The 19,355-nt window shown below is 34.0% G+C and overlaps 1 non-coding gene across 1 annotated transcript; it reads left to right on the top strand.

The window, feature by feature from the left end:
• Positions 1 to 5,820: 5,820 nt before the first annotated feature.
• On the top strand, positions 5,821 to 5,912 carry Trnay-gua (transfer RNA tyrosine (anticodon GUA)). Its single transcript is given in 2 exon segments — positions 5,821 to 5,857; positions 5,877 to 5,912. It is a non-coding gene; the product is annotated as a tRNA-Tyr (tRNA).
• Positions 5,913 to 19,355: the final 13,443 nt, after the last annotated feature.

Raw genomic sequence — 19,355 nt, 5'->3', positions numbered from 1 at the left:
TTATACTTTTTTAAATTTAAGGTATTAAGCCTTCTAAAATTTCAAAATGGACTCTTCCATCATTCAGTTTGTGCGATACCATTTATTATTCGATTGGGTGTTAATGAATACTTTTTGTTATAATTTGTAGTGAGTTTACCAATACATTGTCATCCTTAGGTCGCCGGTTCAAATTCACAAATTCTTGACTATCAAACAAGGGAGAATATTATGATTTCGACTCATTCTTTATGTGGTTTAAGTTGTGTCCCATGCTACATTGTATGAAGTTTTAGTACAGGAATGCTGACAGGAGTAGATTTGTTTCTGGAATTTAAGTAACTTAACTTCACGACATAGAGATATTCAAGTAAACACAGTAAGAATATTTCTTGTGATTCAAAATGCAACATGAATTTGGATATGAAATAGTCTTTGCTTTGAACGAATGGTTTCTTCCTTTGTTGGATTTTTGCATCAGAATTAAAATTTTATTTTCATAATGAATACCTAAATAACTATTCTATATTGGCATTGCAGTAACTGACTGAAATCATAAAAAATCCCGCGAGACAGATTCAAACCAGCGCCCTACGAATATCAGAATCGTTTAAAACTATGCACAGTTCTATATTAACCGGGCTATCAACAGATATATACGAAACTACTGATTCGCTAAATATTTCTTAAAGTTCTGTTTTTCTTGTTCTTTACCAAAAGAATATATATATTTATGTATATATAGATGTGATTTCTCACATTTTAGAAATTATTGTTGAAAAATTTTGTCATGGCCTCATCACAATTTTTACAAAGTCACAAAAATACATATGAATGTGCATAACAAGCAAACTGAGGGGCGAATTTCTTTACAAGGCAGGGATTTTTGCCAAAAACAAAATACTTTTTTATTCGTTCTTGGGAATAAATCTTAATTTGGGTTGATTCCTTTTTGAAATTTTTATTAAAGAATGATATATCTCAAACTAAATAAAATCATTTGTATAGATGTATATAGAGTATTATCATATAATTTCTACACACTTAACACCACCACCAAATATTCGCCCATTACAACTAGAAGTGGCGCATATTGCGACTAATTACAAAAAAAATGTAAGAAATGGTGAAATTAATTCAAAATATCAGGTTTTCACTTTACACGAACAAATGTACGGGAGCGTCCTGGTGTAAAATTATAATGTTCTTAAAAACCTGTCTCCTAATAAAAATCTTCTAAGTCCTAATCGGGAGGGAGAACGTCTTGATTAGGAGTTTGAAAAGTCTACGAAACGTCAAATTTGGACTTAGTTAAGGTGGAATGCGCCCCAAATTTTTTTTCCGAATTTCGTCCTGAAATTTATACTGTACAAAATTCAGGATATATGCGATTGAGTACCGATTTTATTTTGATGCCATTTTGTTCGAGGTTTTTCCTATTGTGTCACAAACATGGCCCCTGACGTCGCTTTTCGTGCAACGCCCACCTCCGAGTGCTCACGGCATTTTTCCTTTCCTGCGCTCTGAATGTCACATAAATGAAAAATACAAAATAGTTGTCACTTTGCATGCGGAAAATGCCACTCGATGGTATAAAATTTAGCGAAAAAAGATTGACGCTTAAGACGTCAGAGGCGAAATGGTCACGTTAAAACGGAAAAACTCGCATCGAGTTTTGCTGCAAATTTTGCCTTAAAATCCAATTTGTGAAAAATTGGCTCGATAAAATATCGTATAACTTTGGTATGTTGTTTAACGGTATTTGTACTTTTAGCCGACACAAAGATAATTAGGGGTCACCGACTTACATTTTTCAATATTTGACAATGTTTTACCCCTACCCCCATTAAGAAATGACACGCTAAATCTTGTTTTATCTGACAAATTAATCTAAAAAATCCACGAAACTGCATATGTCGTCATTTTCTCCATCTTACGTCATTTGACGTCAAATTTCCTTCACACGTAAACATTTAACGGATTGATAAAATGGATCCACATGGAAGTATTGAGAGACATAATGGGAGATTTGTTAAGAAAGTGTTGAAGAAAAAGTCAGATTTCTTAAAAACAAGTAATAAACTGAAACATTCATGTGATTACGGACATGTTCCGGAAAGAAGAAATGTAGATATGAAATATTTTGGCGAGATATTTGATAAAGGGTGTAAATCATGTAAACGACATTTCTTATTCAAGGATATCATCGCAGAAAACATTTATGGACTTTGGTTATTAGTGAAATTTAAGTGTTCAAAATGTTGACAGGAAACTACAATTTCTACATCGAGGGCTTCTGGAGAAACTGATAAGACTTTGACAAAATCTCCGTACTCGGTTAATCTGAAAGCTGCAGTCGGTGAGAGTTTTATAACATCTTTTCTAATATTTATGACTTCATTAATAGTTTATTTACCTATCATTTGTACATCTTTGTAATTGTACTTCCTGTCTCACCCAAAGGCTCTGATAGTTGTACTACTTTGAATCGTATGGCTATAAAGGAAACTCTGACTTACCATGAAGTAAACCCTGAATAACCAATAATGACACACTGACCAGGATTCGCACCGAGAGAAGGAAATGTGGAAATTACGGTCAAATTCCGCTGACAGGATATAAATCCGCAACCTTCGATTTAGGAGTCAGAAGCTCTATCTCTACACCACTGCGCCTCCCAAAATGTTTTAGATTTTTGTGTAGGAAGTTTTAGTTAAATTCGTGATTTTTGGAGCAAATTTGATTATGTAAAACAAATGAAATTAAGAAAATTAAAAAAAGTATTTATTGAAATTGACAGTTCCCGATCTTTCCGTAGGTACACAAAGAGTACGTTAATTCACAATTATTGTAATTAACTTGAACAGGGATGATCCACGCTGGTATAGGAGAAACACACATGAATGGCTTTCTTGTGACATTAGGGATACCACCAATACACCATAAAACACTGAAAAAACATGAACGGAAAGTTGGAAAAGTTATGGAGGAAAATGCATGAGATTCATGTGCCCGTGCGTGCGAAGAGGAAAAGGCGGCATGTATGTTACCAGCGACTGTCACAGAACGAGGTGATGGCGATAACATAAGAGACACGTTCCTGCATGAACCAAATACTGATCGGGTTGCAGCAGACGACAAAGAGATCTACGCAGCAGATGACACCGACACTGATCAAATAACTTTTGATGAGGCAATGGCTATGTTAGAAGAATATGGTAATAAATCATTATTATCTCTGTTATATGAGACGAATGTTTACGAATTGCCTACACTAGCCCCTAGACTGACAGTTAACATATTTCCTATATTTTCTCCTTTTTATTTTTCTAATTCCATTTCATAGAGACAAGAGCCAGTCTATGTTAGATATTCACAATGATGTTGAAATTTCAGACTATGATATTAGACATGTGATATAGACTGGCTCTGTCCAATTCATTCAATCATAAAAAATGTAAAAAGGTACATCATAGTCTAGGAGCTAGTGTACGATTTGCCTACACCGTCTCATTTCATGCAGAATGTATTCTAGTACTGAAAAGTGTGGTTAAAGCACTCATTCTACACGACTTTGCGCAAACATTGGGAAAACTAGGATTTATTTATTATGGACTTCTTTCGACTACATCGAGGAAGCACATTTTTGACCGAATTACTCACCTTATTCCTAATATACCAGATGCTATGCAAATGCTTAAGCTTAAAAAATGTGTTAAAACTGTCTTTCATTTGAAAACACGCAAAGAATATTTTAACTTAAAGCATCACCGAAATCAATATATCAGCTGTATGTTTATCGACCACGAAAATGCAGGAAACATTGGCGGAAATTTCATATTTTACGACATTGAAACTACGTCACTAGGGAACGAAGCTGAAATTGTGCAACTTTCTGCGATGTCCAGGAACGGCACAAAATTCAACCAGTATGTCGTTCCCGACGGGTACATCACTAAACAAGCGTCGGCAGTTACCGGAATTACGATTTCTGTAATAAACGATAAAAAGGTTTTATACAAAGAAGGAAAACCGCTCCCCGGGCGCACCATTTGTGATGTGTTGAAAAGTTTTATTGAATGGATTCGGTTGTTGGATGAAAAACATAACATTTTAGTTGCCCATAATGGAAAACAATTCGACATGAGAATCTTGGTAAAAAGTTGTATTAAAGCCGGATGTCTGGACGAGCATTCTGAACAGATTTATGGATTTGTTGACATTTTACCACTGTTTAGATCTATAACAGAAAAGGGAGTTTCAGCATCGCTAGTAAATATATATCAGAGGGAGTTCGGCTGTAAATACAACGCACATGACTCATGTGAAGATACGCAAACACTTATGCATTTGTTCTGTCACAAAAATCTCGAACAAAGAGCATCATCTTCTTTCATAAAAATTGATCATGCTTTGAAATATTTAAAAAATGTAAGTGTTGTTAAAAGAAATCGCAACCAAATTGAGCGTAAACTCTGTGTGGAGAACAAAATAATTTCCAAGTATTTAGCAAGGAAAATAGCTGTCACCGGACTTTCCTATGATCATTTATAGCTAGCATTTGCAAGGGACTGTGTGAATGGCTTGCGGTATGTATTAGGAGAAAAGGTTAACGGTAAAGCGAGAGTAACCGAAAAGACAACTATTATTCGAGCTTTGAATCTGCATTTTGAAAACATCAATAGGAAATAAATAGTAGGTAGTACAAAACATATATTGTGTCAAAAGTGTTTTCCTTTCACCATTAATGGTATCATCAATTGTAGCTCACGGCAAAAATATGCATATTTTTGCATGTCAGCACGCATTTAGTGTAATAAGCATAAAATACTGACTAAAGGTTAGGGTTAGTATCACCATGGTTACAAAATATATACATTTAAGATATTTTTCGTTCAAATTATGTTAATCCGGTATATACCGGAGTCTGTAGTTTATACCGGTGCTCCAAGTCTGCACTGAGTCACAGTCTTAACTAAAATTACTGTCTCTAAGATTAACGAACGTAACTTGTGTAAGCTGAAAACATACTTTTAAACGCTAACGTCGCATAGCCTCAAACCATGTAGGGGTAGGGGTAAAACATTGTCAATATTGAAAAATGTAAGTCGGTGACCCCTAATTATCTTTGTGTCGGCTAAAAGTACAAATACCGTTAAACAACATACCAAAGTTAAACGAATTTTTATCGAGCCAATTTTTCACAAATTGGATTTTAAGGCAAAATTTGCAGCAAAACTCGATGCGAGTTTTTCCATTTTGACGTGACCATTTCGCCTCTGACGTCTTAAGCGTCAATCTTTTTTCGCTAAATTTTATACCATCGAGTGGCATTTTCTGCATGCAAAGTGACAACTATTTTGCATTTTTCATTTATGTGACATTCAGAGCGCAGGAAAGGAAAAATGCCGTGAGCACTCGGAGGTGGGCGTTGCACGAAAAGCGACGTCAGGGGCCATGTTTGTGACACAATAGGAAAAACCTCGAACAAAATGGCATCAAAATAAAATCGGTACTCAATCGCATATATCCTGAATTTTGTACAGTATAAATTTCAGGACGAAATTCGGAAAAAAAAATTGGGGCGCATTCCACCTTAATTCTAATTAGGAGATAGATTTTCTGTATAAGTTTATGATTTGAAAGCAGAACGCCTTACAGATGTCTGAAATACAAACGTATCTCAGTGCATCTGCACTTAGTTTGTAGACTGTATGTAATAAAACATTCTCTTTGTGATAAAAATGTATACATTTCTGTATTTATTTATGCAAATGATAATTTTATGTATAATAAAATAATAGTTGATTATATTTCTGTTTTGTTAGTTCCGATAAGTAACCCGTGATAGCTCAGTTGGTAGAGCGGAGGACTGTAGTGTGGAATTGTTAACTGTCATCCTTAGGTCGCTGGTTCGAATCCGGCTCGCGGGATAATGCTTTTCTTTTCGTTAAAAAATGCAAGAAGTATTTTTGCGGTTTGTTGAAAAATATAGAAGGTAGTAATATAATATGATCCAACTGAAGAACAACACGGCAAAAATTAAATATAGCAAAGTATTTCTACATGTACAGCACTTTATTATCAAACTTTTTGTTGTACAATTTTAAGTATACACGCACAAATGTAAAAGTACGATTAAAATAATATAAATAGTATTCCATGGCCAAAAGGTCAAGGTCGTTGACTCCGAATCAGTTGTCGATTTGAATCATCGCTCATCATGTGAGTAAACTAATCAATCGGCTACAAAGGTCTATAGTTCTGCCCAGGTGCTCACCCATTTCTGATACACAATACCCACAGGAGGGTATTCCTCTACCATCAAAAGCTGGAACGGTCACCATATGACCTAAATTTTGTCAGAGCGACTCTTAACCGAACAAATAAAAAAGCTTCGGTTTTGTATAGCTATTGCAGTATGAATGTCACTTCAATATATCAAAGCTTAAGCAAATTCTTGTTTTGGAAATCCAGTTTGGCTATCGCAATTTCAGTTGCCGTCTTGACGCGCGTACAAACACGCCATAGCAAAAGTTTTGAAAGTTTTGTTTGTCTTTTTCGCACGCATACCTACGCGACAAAACGAAACTTAGAACGTGACATAACGAAACGATTTAATTCGCGTTAGCGTGCGCACCATTAACAAGGATTTCGTTTTGGCGTGTTAGCACGCGCGCTTACGCGAGACAACAATACATTTCTTTTCAAAATCTTTGTTATTGTAATAAAATTAGATGTTAAGATAAAATTATCGCTATTTGACATCATGGTTGCACTTGTAATTGTACAATGTACTGTGTCTGCTTTATAATCTATTGTACAGTGTGTGTTTGCCATAATTTTTTATGAATGTAAATAGCTAAAGGCAATATATATTGTCGATATACCAATAAATTTAAAACCTTGAGACTTTGTTATTGGTGCCAACGCAAAATAAAATGCTTTGTTCTGTCGGTTTCTTTGTTGTGTTGTGTCGCGTCGACCTAACGACAAAACAATTTGTCGTGTTGGCGTGTTTAAAGGGTGCCAAACACGCCAACATGATAGAACGACAGCTAGAGCGCCAGTATGGCAAATTTATAATATTTATTGTGTTGGCACGCTATTTTTCGTTCTGGCGTGTTGGTGCGTTTTACACGCCAGAACGCCAAATCAGCACGCCGATACGACAAATACGGGGTTTGTCGTATTGGCGCGCTTGTTTGTCTTTCTGGTTTGTTGTCAGTTGGAGCTCTTTAAACTTGTCGACACGCTATAACGTAACGGTAGAAATCAGTCACGATAACATTCACGTATTTACAATTATTCTTATTAAATACTGGTTTTAATACGGTATCATTTTCAAATTAGTTAGAAAAGAAAAGGAAAGGAAGTCACTCTCACACAAACAACACAAAGAAAACATTTGCGGTAAGGGTATTTGAAAGATAGCTTCATGAACTCTCAGCTGCATTCTAATTAATTTATTTAATCTGACACTTCTACCAACATCAAAGCATTGTCTATTCATTCGAATATATGAATGAACATTGATTTAGTTTCTGTTTAAACTTGCAGTTACATGTCTGACTTCCAGTAACATTGTCATTATTATTTTGAAAAGACAAACATGTTTGTACTTTGAAATCGCTACGTTTAGGCACCATTATTAAAATACAAGCAAATGATTGTATCAGAATATTTCACAACGGTCCTAGATAAAGTTTTACGAAGAACAACACGAACGATGTCACTTATGACCGTAGCACTCAAAAATTATTAATTTGTTTATGTTTTAAAAATCTATTTTAAAAACATGTTACAGTAATATTTGCAGGCCAGATGTCTCTAGAATTTATATTTACAATATGTTCTTAGGCAGAAATATTTTGTCTGATAGATCTGAATAATACGAGGGTTGCTCATTAAATACGTAGACTAGCTCTATAACTTTGTTCCCGTTATGTGCAGGTTAGTATATATTTAGTATATATTTAGTATTTAACTAGTAACGTTATATAACCAGTAACATGTCCGCAAGCAACTGTAATTACTAAAATGGAAAGACACCCAATAGAACAAACTAGAGCTTGTACATCTACAGATAGACTGTTTTATGATTTCGAGAGAAATCTATGTCAAAAGAAATCGACTTATCTGCATATTTCAGTTAAATGTATTTTTATGACAACAAGGAGTAATATCTTGTTGAAAATAAATAGTCTTACTCTTTAAATGATTCCGTGATTTTTAATACACAATACTTGTGCAGTACATTTTCTCTTGATTTAATAACAAAATTAAAATTAATAACAAGAACTTTTTGCAGACAAAGTTGATGTTATGAAGACGTCGTTGACATGGGCCACAATACTTACCCCTTAAGCACAAATATAATACATAATTACAATTTCAGATTTGGTTTGGAAGTTACAGAGATATTACGTTTTAAATGATACAAACGTAAGACGTCTTTGTGGCTAGTTCTTACGTTATGGCATTAGTCTAAGTATTTCGTAAACGACTCTCGTTGTCTTCGTCATACGTTAAGAGTTTTCGGGCTTGTTTTATTGCGATATCACTTCTCTTTAACAACATAATGCAGATAACATAAAACCGTATCACTGGCTTGCATCGAGTTTAATTATCATCAAATATTTGTGTTAATTGAATCTTACTTATATCGTTATACTTTATTTAAGTAGGATGTATGATATGTCTATAAATGTAAGCAATTAGTTCATAGCAATCACACTTAACATCAATTATTTATAAGAACTAATTTAGCTAGGTCTATTTAATGATGAAAGGCTTGTAGATATTGATACAGTTTCTGAAATGTGGGAATTGACGTCAATAATTTAGAGCTTTTATATAGTAAAAATCATTTATTTTTCTGTAATTATTGTCTTTCAAACAGAAATAAACACCAATAGAAACAAGACAAGTAAGTTTCGTTATTAAATTATCACAACATGCAGTTTCCAATGTCACACTTTTTTGCCGTTGTATAACAGATAGATAAATGTAAACTTTGATGCGATTTGATAATCAAGCTGACAGACAACGTTATTTGCTAGTATTACAACATTACCCGAGGTACACTGGTAGGTCTGTATGCGTTGAATTAATCTGGCAGACTGATGAGGTAAGTTACCAATATCACACTATTTGCTGTTGTATACTACTTGTTCATTATGCGTTGAATCAATCAGGCAGTCTAAGTTGCCAGTATCACACTAACCTTGTATACTAGTAGTAATGTATAGGTTGAATAAATCTAAGAGACTGGCAAGATGAGTTGCCAATATCACACTATTTGCTGTTATATACTAGTAGTTCTGTATGCGCTGAATCAATCGGGCAGTCTGACAAACTAAGCATGCATGCTTGATTTTTGAATCCGCCAATAACAACACATAACATGTAATTTATTGCAATAACGAGCATGTAGTTTTGCTACAACTTGCTCCACAGACGTTATTAAATGACAAAAAGTACTGCAGAATTACAAATCAGTCGCAGTCAAACTTTGAATTCTTAGTAGGTAAATCTAAAACCAATTCGCCGACAATAAGAATGCTCACTACTATCACACGTGTCTACAATGTATAATAATGCGTCTTTTGTAACAACTATTACAATGTTGTATTTCAATATTATAGACCTCAAGTAGAGCATTTGCACATCTGTATTATTACTTTAATGTATTTGATTTGTCAGTGTATATGTCAATCACCGCAGATAAAGATAACAATGAAACATTAAACGAAATGCTGATGACTTTGTGAGCTTAAAATGATTAACCTATTTGTGTGGAGGTCAAAATTGTGGTAATTTATAACCACAACTATCTCGCTCACTTTTATTTTGTACGCAAAGCAAACATAAACAAAAATAAGAGGGCCCTGAAGGCCCTGTATCGCTCACCTGACCTAATTCTAACTGGTGACCTAGTTTTTGACCCCACATGACCGAGATTCGATTTTGACATAGAGGTCATCAAGACAAACATTCTGATCAATTCTCATGTGTTGAACTTACACTTAGGTGTCTAGAGTGTTAACAAGCTTTACCTTTGATTTGAACTGGTGACCTAGTTTTTACCCCACCTGATGAAGACTGGAACTTAAAGTCATCAAGATAAATATTCTGACCAAGTTTCATTTAGATATGGTCATAAATGTGGTCTCTAGAGTGTTATCAAGCTTTTCCTTTGATTTGACCTAGTGACATAGTTTTTGACCCCACATAACACAGATTTAAAGCTGACGTACAAATCGTAAAGATTAATATTCTGACCAAGTTTCATGAAGAGACAATCATAAATTTGGCAAATGTGGCCTGTAGATTGTTAACAAGCTTTACCTTAAATTTGACCTGGTGACCTAGTTTTTGACCCCACCTGATCCAGATTAATACTTGACCTTAAGGTCATCAAGATTAACATCTGACTAAGTTTAATTAAAAAATGGTCATAAATGTGGTTTCTACAATGTTAACTAGCTTTTCCTTTGATTTGACCTGCGACCTAGTTTTTAATTCCACATAACCTAAGTACCAACCTGACCTAAAGATCATAAAGATTAACATTCTGACCAAGGTTCATGTAGATACAGTCATAAATGTGACCTCTAGAGTGTTAACAAGCTTTTCCTTTGATTTGATCTGGTGACCTAGTTTTTGAATCCCACATAACTCAGATTCAAACCTGACCTAGAAGTCATCAAGACAAACATTCTGATCAATTTTCATAAGTTTCAGACTTAAAATTAGGTTTCTAGAGTGTTAACAAGCTTTACATTTGATTTGAACTGATGATCTAGTTTTTAACCCCACATGGCCTAGATTAGAACGAGCTAAAGATCATCAAGAATAACATTCTGACCAAGTTTCATGAAGATAGGGTTATAAATGTGGCCTCTATAGTGTTAACTAGCTTTTCGTTTGATTTGATCTGGTGACCTAGTTTTTAATTCCACATGACCCAGATTCGAACCTGACCTAAAATCATCAAGATTAACATTCTAACCAAGTTTCATGAAGATAATTCATAAAAGTGGCCTCTAGAGTGTTAACAAGCTTTTCCTTTGATGTTTTGATCTGGTGACCTTATGTTCAATCCCACTTGACTTAGGTTTGAAGCTTACCTAAAGATCATCAATATTAACATTCTGACCAAGGTTCATAGAGATATGGTCATAAATGTGGCCTCTAGAATGTTAACAAGCTTTTCTTTGATTTGACCTGGTGACCAAGTTTCTTTAAGATATTTCATAAATGTGGCCTCTAGAGTGTTAATTAGCTTTTCTTTTGATTTGACCTAGTGACCTAGTTTTTGATTTCACATAACCCAAATTCAAATTTGAACTAAAGATCATTACGATTAACATTCTGACTAAGTTTCATGAAGATATAGTCATCAATGTGGCCTCTAGAATGTAAACAAGCTTATCCTTTGATTTTGTGACCTGGTGACCTTGTTTTTCACCCCACATGACTCAGATTTGAACTTGCCCTAAAGATCATCAAGATTAATACTCTGACTAAGTTTCATGAAGGTATGGTCATAAATGTGTCATCTAGTGTGTAAACTAGCTTTTTCTTTGATTTGACCTGGTGACCTAGTTTTTGACCCCACATGATCCAGATTTGAACTTGCCCTAAAGATTTTCAAGATTAACATTCTCACCAAATTTCATAGAGATATTTCATAAATGTGGCTTCTAGTGTGTTAACAAGCTTTTCATTTGATTTGACCTGTTGACCTAGTTTTTGATCCCACGTAACCCAGATTTAAATTTTACCTAACATTTATCAAGATTAGCATTCTGACCAAGTTTCATTAAGATATGATCATAAATGTGGCCTCTAGGGTGTTAACAATATTTTCCTTTGATTTGACCTGGTGACCTAGCTTTTGATCCCACCTGACCCAGATTTGAACTTGACATAGAAATCATCAATATTAACATTCTGACATAGTTTCATTAAGATATGGTCATAAATGTGGCCTCTATAGTGTTAACTAGCTTTTCCATTGATTTGAACTGATGACCTAGTTTTTGACCCACATTGCACAGATTCAAACTTAACCTTGAGAACACTAAGTTTAACATTCTGACCAAGTTTCATGAAGATACGGTCCTAAATGTGGCCTCTCTGGAGTGTTAACAAGGTTTTCCTTAGATTATTTGGCCTGGTGGCCTAGTTTTTGATCCCACATGACCCTGATTTAAAGTTAATCTAAAGATCATCATGATTAACATTCTGACCAAGTTTCATAGAGATATCATCAAAAATGTGGCCTCTAGTGTGTTAACAAGCTTTTCCTTTGATTTGACCTCGTGACCTATTTCTTGATCCCAGATGACCTAATATCTAATTCGTCCAAGACTTTATTGAAGGTAACATTCATTTGGATTGGATCAAAATTGTGACCTATAGTGTGTAAACAGTCAAATGTTTGACAACAGACGACGGACACAGGGCGATCACAAAAGCTCCTTTGAGCACTTCGTGCTCAGGTGAGCTAAAAACAATATTAAAGAAAGATATACTATGTACTTTAAGGATTCCTGAAAGTAATGCACTGTAATTAAGACCAGACTTTGGAACAAAGAATTCTGAAAATGTTTTATCAGTTACAAATGCATTTTGAAATGTTTATGTTACCTGCAAGTGCGAGAAAACAAAAACAAATAATACAAGAATAATGTGTTTGCGGTATCATTTAGTGTAACATCTACGTCATTCATGAAGTTCATGAAGTGTCTTCAAGCATCAGCCAAAAGAATAGCTATTTTATGGCTTCGTGTATTAAACGCTATATGATACAAGTAAAAGTCAACTAGAAGACAAATGCCAGAAATTAGTTTAAATGAACATTTACGCTAATTATATCATTTATGTTTTATATTTTTACAATGTAGGCATTTACATCGTTAAGGTGTCTATAGGTAATAAAAGCTGAGACAAGAACAACCTGTAGATATCATCAGATTATTTTACACCAGTTTGTAATGCACCTACTAAACTTTGTTCGTCTGTCTACCTTGAAGTCGACCTAAGACATCGTTGACCTCTAAGAATTTGATGTCCGCGGAAGATAGGAGGTATTCTGTGAAAGAGGTACCTAGTAAGGGGGGACCAGTTCACACTATTTTGACAAAGCATTTAGGTCTGTGCTGGGTGGATACCTTATTCATTGACCCATAATCAGAAAAAGGTTAGATTATTCTGTTTAAAACTGAGACCATAGAAAACCATCTAACTTACTTACAGGAGATGAAACATGGATGTATATGTTTAAAAAGAAAAAGATGAAAAACGCCTGGTAATAGAAGAGTATCAAAAAAGCAACAAAAGGTTTTGCATACAATTTTCTTTAATTTTTGTGGCCCAGTTCTGCAGATCCCTTGTCAAACAGGAAAATCTTTCACTAGCAGTTTATACAATAATACAGTACTTAATTCCACCAAGAAATTCTATAAGAAAAACGACCAAGCACTGGTTTGAAAGACATTTTTCTCCTTCATGACAATGCTCTATCCCCAAAAAGTAGTGCTGTCATCAACTTTTTGCACAACGAAAAGGAAAACAATACATCAACACCCACCATATTCTCCAGATTAAAGGTCATGCGACATTTTTCTATTTCCTCGCCCGGAGGAAATGTTGTCTGTAAGACGATATGATAGTAAAAGTGCCATTGGAAACGCAATTCATCAGTGCCTGTAACAGATGACAAGGGCAGACTACCTGACGCTTTTAGACAATGGATATAGCATCTAAAAATGCAATTCTATTAAGGGGAAGTACTTTGAGGGTTGGAATAGGTTTATGTAGGTACATTTTCTCGTTTGCAGTTTTTGGGCCTAGTATCAGAAGTTTTTGAAGCACCCTTGTACCTGTACCACATAGCGCGTTGGAGGCACAGTGACATAGCTGTACCTACCTCTAACAAATCATTTATCTACAACTGATGCCTTTTTTAACTCACGGGATATACACTAAGGTTTTTCTCCGAGGGATAGTTTTTAGCTTCGACAGACGTAATCTCATAAATGTGTTTTTTCTTTTTTCTTTGGTGTCTATTACGTTAAAAAGCCGAACGTTTCAAACACCTTGTACATCATTATTTTGTTTATAAAGAAAACTGTATACGTAACCGACACCAAGACGTCCGCTGCCCTTATGTAAGGATTCAAACAGTATGTTTCTACATCCCAGGAAGGTGCAGAATTTTTGCAAGATTTACCTATACTTTCAGTCAGTTGCCAAAAGTTAGGGAAAATGTATTAACTTTTAAATAATTAATGAAAGCCTTACTTTAGCAGCGCATACACCAATATAAAACAGATAAAAATGACAAAAAGCAACTATTGTCAAGAGAGCACAAAATATAGCGCGCGATGTTGTGATTTAGTTTATTTATCCGACTTCAGCGACTGCTCAAACGTAGGGCAAATATATTCATGTATTTAACAGAAAATTGCCAAACACGCATGAATTAGTAATATAAAACATCAATACGACTGCTAACGCAGATTTTTATCTTTGCATGTTTCTCGTGCTGTACAATTTACTCTGATGTTTTTGAAAATAATAAAATTGTAGGTTAAAGTGCCATTAGCGTTTGTTTATGTACTAGTGCGTTTTTGGAGAGATATTTTATAAAGCAATTTTCGGCTGCGTGGGGCATTAGATCTTAACATGTGTTAAATTAACAAAATGCGCATAGTATTTGAAGTTGAGCTTTAGAAATAAGAATCGGATCTATACAAATTAATACCTTTTTCTCAAGCTTTGAGTAGTGATCTTCCTTTACTATAGGCAGATATTTCTGTAGTGGAAGGGAAGCAACTCCTGCATGCAGTTTGACTTTTCTTAAAAAGACTGTCCCATCCAAAATAAGAACCGTGATGTTTGGAAACTTATTATTTACATTTACAGTTTTGATGGGAGTCGTACTTTTAACAGGAAGAGTCTGGTATATTGAGTTAAAAGCTATAATTTCATCCACCATTTTTACACGCACATCTATTTCAGCTGGATTTTTTACTTGAAAAATGCGCATTTTTCCACTTTAAGTAAAACAACATATGGCGATGCATTTTAAGTGCAAAGCAACCTTATGTTGTGCCAATACATATTACGTTGTATAGATCAGACCAGCTCAGGGAAACATGTTTTTGTTAGATGTCTTCTTTTCTTACCATCGTTTTGCATTAACACAACGATTACCTAGGGGTTTCACAGATATTATGGTGTGTATAATTTCCACCAGCTGTTTTGCTGTCCGGTTTTTATTCATACCTACTTTTCAACCGCGCATATGCCAATGATGATATCATTTAGACTTAGAATCTTGAATGTACACTCAATAAGTTTCTGTACTTTTATTTCATAAAACAGAGCTTTTACTGAAAAACAACACATTTATAAGTTATCTTGCTGTAAAATAAGCGTCTGTTATCCCCTTCCTTTATAGTCAGTATTGTATCAGATAGTCACTTGGTTTGTGTATGTTGCTCTAACAATGTTAGGTGTGTGCAGTTCTTCCGAGAGCAATATTTTGTTTTTTATTCTTATGATACCATCAATGTTTGAAAAAAATGTAAATATGTCAAAATACGATTATTTTAACAGTACCTTGATAATTCTCGAGTGGAACCAACATAGCAAAATCCATGAGAGCTGAATGCATAATTCCAGATCAATATACTTCTTATAGCATTTTTACAATTGTACGTCTACTATTTATAGAATAATGTCAGCCAAAATTCATCATAATTGTTAGTAAATGAAACAAAACGCTGGCTTGAAACGATAAACACTTTGTTGTATGAAATATCAAGACGTCACCATTATATCCTTAATTTTGTAACGTCATACTTGACGTTACGACTGAAGCAAATATACTCACCACTAAGTTCTTTTTCTGTATCCGATAGAAGCTGAGTATATGGTTTTGAATTATTGTGTAAAATGTAACCTATATTTCAGACAAAAATGTTGTAGGCATAAAATAACTTATAATGCCACACTGGTACGATTATTGGGCATTCTCTCTTAATCCCACATAACAAACACTACATTTTACCATTTCTGTACAATTAAGCAATACAGCACATTTAATTTAGTAAATAACATGGAATACATTTTTGTTATACAATATCGATTCTATTCCCTTGTAAGTTAACTTGATACGAAAAGTCAATATTTATCCATACACTGAAGTGAATTTTCATATCAGGGTGCTGAGTAATTAGCGGTGTATTGATCTATTTTTCATTAGTTCATATTGGCACCATATTCAGCTATTGAACATATTTTAGATATTACATATATTTAACGTGAGATGGTATGATAAAATGGTTTTATCTTTGAATCGGAATAAAATGCACTCGTTCTTCAGCGGAAGAATTTTCACTCTAAACGCGCATATCCGCTGAAAATGTGATATTTCCGATAAACTAACATAACCTCATTACTATTAATGGCTTTTGGTTATGTACTACAACTTCACATACAATAAAATTAACCGTAATGTCAATAAAAGCAGCCAATTTGCCAATCACCTCCGTAAGCGTAAAGGACACAGAAGTTCTATCTGAATCACTGTCTCAAGATCCGTTGAATCAAAACATAGGCGATGAGATGTTGGTAAATCTTTTCAAAGCGATATATAGAAATATCTTTTTTAAGATGTCGGCACATTTTTGCCATATATGTGATACGTCAATACGTTTTTAATTTAAAGTTATGGAGCATTAAATATTTGTTCGTAAGGAGAAGAAATAACATAACTTTTACTGATTCCTGCTTTAATTCGAACGGTTAGTGTTCAAGTTTAGAGCTATATACATGTATTTTGAACAAAACTATGATTAAAAACAGCTGTGTACGATGTTCATCCATGCATTCGTGCAATAGCAAGGGTTATACCCTCTAGTCATAAAAATGAAACAAGTGTTTTTTTGTTTCAAAAAATCTCTGTCCGTTGTCTCAGACAAGGACTACTATTACTATATAATGCAGAGAAGCCGTATACGCATTTTTTGGCATTTAGATGTACCAATAAATCTTCAAAAGGCAAATTAATACTTTCAATTAACATTCATAATTACAGTTTTTAAGTGTCAAAATTATCATTTTAATGTTACTTTATCATTATCGAGTGTTGTTTACGCCAGTGGTGGGTTGGGTAGTCATGATTATGGCATACTATATAGTTTCATTCTCTTTCATTATATTACCTTATTCTGAATTTTCTAAAAATCAATTGCGCTGTTGTGCTCAATACTTTCAAAGGATCTTCTTATTAATTTCATTTCGACTTCCTGTCTGAATCAAATATATCTGTAAATTGAAATAGATACATATAATCTAACTGACACAATGAGACAATGAGGTAGGTAAACAACACAAATTCGTAACAAGGTTAGATTTTTGTAAAAGCTTGTCATCGGCCCCTTTAATTTTCTACTGATCAACATAATTGAGACTGAAAGATCTATGAAGTACATACATGTATACTTGTATAACTTCGACCAGTTACGCAAAAAGGAAACAGCTTTCATTTAGAAAAAATTTCTTTGGGTTAATATAATTTATATTGCAGTTACTGGTTCTCGGCTTGCCGTTGCATTGACAAGAGCTCGCGCAGGTATACAAGGTAAAAACAGCCTCCATGGGCTTCCAAAGTTTCGGTGTTTTTCGTTGTTTCAGACAGAAAATCTTATCATACTACGGGTCTGTATATCACTAACAAACCCAATAATTAGTAATATGTCAAATTTCGGGTCCTTTTCAAAGGTTTAGATATTTTTTATTTTCGACATTTTGTATCATATTACTATTTGTATCAAAACTACTAATATTTTAGAATTTTCATTGAGAAATGTATGGAAATATCTGGCTCTTGTTCAAAGCGCAGTAACAATAAATATCATTTCTTGGGACACTAAACACTCGACAACGTAACATGATCTTAGCAATGCAATCAAACCTCAATAACAACACTTAAAATATGTTTTATTATTTAAATTTATACATCAGTTAAATAAAGTGTATTTGGAAAAGCAGTCACGCTTATGTTTTAAACACGTGCGTGTATTAATTAAAATGGGTTGAGGGCTAAGCCGTGCTCTCTGTGGCCAGCCTGCCGGAAAAGACAGCAAACGTCTTCAGTATGAGAGACATTTAAACTTATCATAAAACAGATCATTTGTGCTTATCTATATTATTATAAACTTTACTGTGTTTGAAAATGTCAATAGACCATCTCAAAATGACTGTATTTCAACATCCTTACAATAAAAACCACTGACAAAACCACTGACAAAATATACAGCGAATTTCTTTTAAAGCGTTTATTTTTTGTGTAATAACATATCCGTTGATATATTATATGTGTATTACATACTTTGTAAGCGACGAGGTCAAAACGAGAGGTCTTTGTTACAGATTTGCCGCAATAAATCTTCAGTGTTTAGATATAGATACCTATAATTAAAATGATGATGGCCTGTAAATTGATAGTACGTTTTTACTTGAAATAAACGATATCGTATGGCACTGTATGATAGATGGGGGTACATTATTTTAATGGTGCGAATTCGGTGGTTTTCATTTCATGCTGAAAGATTAAGTTTACGTAGAACAAGATTGGTTTGAACAGCTGGTAACATTTTTTTTCAAACATTTATTTAATTTCATTATTTGAAAATTATCATGTGCATAATACAGCCGAAACATTGATTAAATATGATTTATTTCTTTTTGCACTTTATTCTATTATTGTAATTTGAATGCTTGTGAATTAACAACAGCAACTACGGGGTAACATATGTTGCCTTTAAAGTTCCATAGTGCATTCAGTTCATGTCAAAAATAGATAGAGTAGCTTTCCAAATGGAGAATTATCAGACTATGCATCAATACTGAACATGAACTTGCATAGTTAGAGAGATAAACGGAGGTAATCGATAACAATGGGTTCAGTTATCATTCTTATATGTTAATCAATAGACTTTATGTGAAAATAATTATCAAAATAAAATACTGAGACAGGATTAAAGGAATCGGACTTCACCTTTGAAATTGGACACCTTTCATTTTTTTTTCAAAAATGATATACCTATAACTCATACTTTCTAATTATTTTACTAAAATTTGCAGCAATTGCTGTCAATTTTGTTAGCACACGTATAACAACAATTGTTAGCATGAAATATTTTATCTGCCTAATTTTATAACTGTCTGTTCGAAATTAAAACTTCCGTAAGGATCAATCAATGGTTCAGTAATGTAAAGCAGAATTGTGATACGACAACTATGACAACAGCAATCTTTAAGTGCCGTAAAGTCTCGCCGTACTTGGATTCAGT

This window comes from Mercenaria mercenaria, chromosome 9 (assembly GCF_021730395.1).
Source record: "Mercenaria mercenaria strain notata chromosome 9, MADL_Memer_1, whole genome shotgun sequence".
Classification (NCBI taxonomy): Eukaryota; Metazoa; Mollusca; class Bivalvia; order Venerida; family Veneridae; genus Mercenaria; species Mercenaria mercenaria.
This window is presented reverse-complemented; position numbering and strand designations above follow the sequence as displayed.